The following is a 5,017-nucleotide window of genomic DNA, read 5'->3' as shown; positions in this document are numbered from 1 at the left end:
ACACGTGGCATCCACCGTAACAAAACACCATTAAGCTATCGGGTCCGATTTTGGATCCGATAACCCGTTAACAGCCCTGACCAATGGGGATTTTCCACGTGTAAAATCATCATTGGCTGGAGGGAACATGCGTCGGCTCGCTGTTGGGACAGATGTCATCCACTCATTGGACCCAAAGTGCCTATGATACATCGACACGTGGCACGGCCCAACAGAGGCCCATTCCTATGAAAAGGCCGGCCCGTTTGACTTGGTCAAAAGGTGGCGGGCCGGCCCATGGCAAGCCTGTTAAAGGCCTGTTCGCATATAGCCCATTTACAGCCCGCTAACCCAGGGCCCGTTTACGGCCTATCTGAATTAGGCTCAATAGCGTCATCTGGGCCGTCCAATATAATTCTAGCCCATTTTAACTTCTGGCCCATGTATGGCCCATGACGTCTTTTGGCCCATATGAGGCCCTTAGTAACCCTCGGCCCATTAACGGCCTGTGGTAAAACTAGCCCGTAATGAACAATGTATCACTTTATACCCATTAACGGCCCATTATTCTGTTGGGCCATTTCCAACCCATGTTATCTTTCGGCCTTCTCAGGGCCCATTTATTCTTGGGCTCATTTCCAGCATTCGTTTACTTTCAGCCCATTACTGTCATTTTCTGCTTGTGGGCCAAATTCAGCCTGTGGTTACAGTCGGCCCGTTTGTGGCCCGTTAATATGTTGGGCCATTTACATAGCGTCCTCAAATATGACCGATTAACGATGGCCCGTAATGGTTGGCCCATGAACGGACGATTTCAACTCTAGCCCATTTATGGCCATAATGTGGTCTATTATTGGCCCATGTTTGGCCAACCGATCATACGACCCGTAGAAGGCCCATTGATGAAACGGCTCGTAGAAGGCCATTGTGTCAATGGCCCGTATAAGGCCCATGGTTTCTACGCCTCGTAGAAGACCCATTGTCGGTGTCAAAACCGACGGATCTCGGGTAGGGGGTACCGAACTGTGTGTCTAAGGCGGATGGTAACAGGAGGTAGGGAACATGATGTTTTACCCAGGTTCGGGCCCTCTTGATGGAGGTAAAACCCTACGTCCTGCTTGATTACTATTGATGATATGGGTAGTACAAGAGTAGATCTGCCACGAGATCAGAGAGGCTAAACCCTAGAAGCTAGCCTATGGTATGATTGTTGTTCGTCCTATGGACTAAAACCCTCCGGTTTATATAGACACCGGAGAGGGCTAGGGTTACACAGAGTCGGTTACAATGGGAGGAGATCTACATATCCGTATTGCCAAGCTTGCCTTCCACGCCAAGGAAAGTCCCATCTGGACACGGGACGAAGTCTTCAATCTTGTATCTTCATAGTCCAAGAGTCCGGCCAAAGGTTATAGTCCGGCTATCCGGACACCCCTAATCCAGGACTCCCTCAGTAGCCCCTGAACCAGGCTTCAATGACGTCGAGTCCGGCGCGCAGATTGTCTTCGGCATTGCAAGGCGGGTTCCTCCTCTGAATACTTCATAGAAGATTTTGAACACAAGGATAGTGTCCGGCTCTGCAAAATAAGTTCCACATACCACCATAGAGAGAATAATATTTCCGCAAATATAACTTGCTGACTTGTTTTGGCAACACGACATTATGCCATGGCCCGGTGATTATTCGAACCATTTCCTTTAACTAGCCCCGCACATAACGCGAGGCAGTTTTTTTGACACGTCTTGCCAAAGCAGAGATCGTGTCCCCTTATTATGGGATTCTCATCAATACAGGCGTGGGTAACCCAACCGCGCCATCGATTACGGCGCTTGGGGGATAAGCGAGTTTTACCAGGCTAGTGGGGGTGCATAGTTTCGTCCGCCCATATAAAGGGATAAGGATTCACCTTTTCATCCACGCCTTCTTCCTCCTTTGCTCATCCATTATCGCACACCCGAGATCTAGCGCCCAAGTCTGCACTTCCCACCTCAACCTTCCCCCACCATGTCCAGAGCGGGAGGTAGGTGTATGGTCTCCTCCGTCACGGAGGGAGACATCAAGAAGCTGAGGAGAGCCGGATACCTGCCCGACGACATCACGCACCGGCTCCCAGATGAGGGACAACTCATCCCCACCGCCAGGCCCCATGAGAGGGTAGTGTTCCTTACCCATTTCCTCTGGGGACTGGGATTCCCTCTCCACCCATTCGTCCGGGGGCTCATGTTCTACTACGGCCTGGATTTCCACAATCTGGCCCCGAATTTCATCCTCAATATCTCGGCATTTATCGTCGTGTGCGAGGCCTTCCTCCGCATCAAGCCCCACTTCGGCTTATGGTTGAAGACCTTCAATGTCAAGCCGAAGGTTGTGGGCGGCCGCCAGGCGGAGTGCGGAGGCGCCATGGTGGGAAAGATGCCCAACGTTACATGGCTCGAGCGCTCCTTTGTGGAAACCATAAAGGGGTGGCAATCGGGGTGGTTCTACATCACCGAGCAGCGTGACCCTGCATGGGCAGCGACCCCTGAGTTCCGATCTGGCATCCCCACGCGGCTCACTTCCTGGAAAGAGAAGGGCCTGTCCTGGGGTAGTTTGGGAGAGCTGACCGGACTCCAAACATGTATTCAAAACATGGTGAACAAGAAGCTCAAACTCGTCAACGTGGTCTAGGTCATGCTCCACCGCCGGATCCTCCCGTGCCAACTACGGGACTTCAACTTGTGGGAGTTCGACCCGGTGCAGCACCGAACTTTGAACAGGCTCTTCGACACAACTCACGAAGATGCCTGGAGGGTGCTGTTCAAAAGCACCAAGGTCCCCCCTCCTATTACTGAGGATCGCGGATTCAGCGCGAAGCGCCAAGCCAGCGTGATAAGCTATTTTACCTCTTACAGGATACTTGTTTTTCATAGTTTGACTCTATGCGGGATCTAAGCTCCCATTCCTTTGACAGGACTGGCAGGAAACGGCCGGACAGATCGACTGTCCGGATCCCTTGCCCGAAGGCCCAACAAACGCTCTCCTGATGGAGATGCTGACTCTGGCTCCTTACAAGGTGCCAGAGAAGACCAAGAAGGCCAAGGGAACCCGAAAGAGTTCCTGACGCCAGGTGTTATCAGACTCATCGTCCGATGACTCTGCGGCACACTTCTCCCCTGAAGACGAGGAGGAAGAAGAAGGTGCTCCCCCTTCAGTTGGGGAAGACAAGAAAAGGAAGGCCACCCCAACTGGGGAGGCCGAAGGGTCTAAGAAGGGAAGGACTCTCCTTCCGGACAGTTCCACTGCCGCCGACGAAGGCGAAGACGAGTGGTTGCCGAAGGCCAAGCCCCTGGGGAGATCGTAAGTATTCGGATACCAGAGTAACTCATAGCATTCCTTTGTCGCACGGCTTTCCCTAACGCCGAACATAATTATGCAGGCCGCCACGAGCTAGTATCGATGTATCATCGGATGGCTCCCTGGGCTCGTCGGACATGGATAGCGATCCAGTTCCGACCACCACCTCCCCTCATCCTGCTGACGACGCCGAGGTGCTGTCTCAAGAGGCACCGGGTCGAGGGGAGACAGTCCCGGAGGTGCCTCAAGGCGACCGTCCGGACTCCGAGAGCCGAGGGGACGGGGCCCTTGAGAGCTCCAAGTTCGGCCCTCAGCCGAACACCGCACCAGAACATCCAGTGGTTCTGGGCTCGGGCAGGCGGCCTCTTTCTAAGAGGGGCAAGATGCCTGTGTTGCTGACCTCTGTCCATTCAGAGGTGCCGAACAATCTGCTGGAAGAGCTTCGCAGCGCTTCCATCGACGAGGAGTTACCGTACTATTATGAGTGCGGTGGTCCAGAAGGTTCAGTCCGCCAAGAGCCGATTGACTGAAGCCTGTGCCAGCCTTCTAACAGGCTTTGAGGTAAGTGTTTTAGAATGTGGTAAAAATATTACCGCATAGACAGTAGCCCCTGATGCTCTGTTTGGTGTTCACAAAGAAAAGCCGAACATAGGATCAAATAATATCGTAGGAGCCTAATATAAGTATGTCAATATGCATATGCAGGCTTCGCTGCTGGCGTCCACCGCACTGACTGCGGAGGTCGCCGTACTGAAGCAGGACCTCGAGGGGTCAAAGAAAGAGCTCGGCCTTGCCAAGAGGCAGCTCGAGGAGAACAAGGGTAAGTAAAATCATGTCTATAGATATGTATATATAAAAGAAGACGCGATTGCAAAATGACAGGATCATCGTATATTTGCCAGGGGCCACGACCGAGGTGGCGACCCTGAAGCAAGCGCTAACCAAGGCCGAAGATAAAGCGGCCAAGGAGCACACCGAGAAGGAAAAACAAGAGGCTCGGGTGGGCGAGGTGCAGCAAGAGCTCCAGGCTCTCGTGACGAAGCACGAGGCGTTGGAGCTTGACTCGAAGACGCGAGAGTACTAGCTTGCCGCGGCCCTCGAGGGCGCAAAAAGTGCCAAGGCCGAAGCCCAAAAGGCCCTCCAGGAGATCGACACAATGAAGAAGATAACGGTGGGTAAGGCATTCTATATGCAGAGCAAGCATGTAAAAGTAAATTACCGATTACTTACCCGGATTCGGAGCTCTCCAGGAGCATTCGCAAATTTGCCCCGCAGCGTGTCGGATGCCGCACAATTTTACCAGGCCGAGGAGGGAAGCTCAATGGAGAAGCTGTTCTGGTCTCAGTATACTAGGACCGAACACCCGATGCCTCTGAGCGACCAGCTAAAGCAGCTGGTCGAGCTGCACAAGGCGGCCGAACAGGCCATGAAGGGCCTTATAGTCCGGCTGTGGCCTGGCGACGCCCTTCCGAACAGCTATTTCGGCCTAGTGAGGTGGCTTGTAGATGTCTGCCCACGGCTGGAGGCCGTCAAGCGGTCCTTCTGCATCAAAGGTGCACGCCGGGCTTTCGCCCGTGTGAAGGTCCAGTGGGCCAAGCTAGACGCCATGAAGCTGATCAAGGAAGGGCCGCCGCAGGGCAAGGAGCATCGCACCCCCGAAATTTATTATGAGGGTGTCCTAAAGGGTGCCCGTCTTGTGGCGGA

This window comes from Triticum aestivum, chromosome 7A (genome assembly GCF_018294505.1).
Source record: "Triticum aestivum cultivar Chinese Spring chromosome 7A, IWGSC CS RefSeq v2.1, whole genome shotgun sequence".
Classification (NCBI taxonomy): domain Eukaryota; kingdom Viridiplantae; phylum Streptophyta; class Magnoliopsida; order Poales; family Poaceae; genus Triticum; species Triticum aestivum.
Note: the sequence above shows the minus strand (reverse complement) of the source record.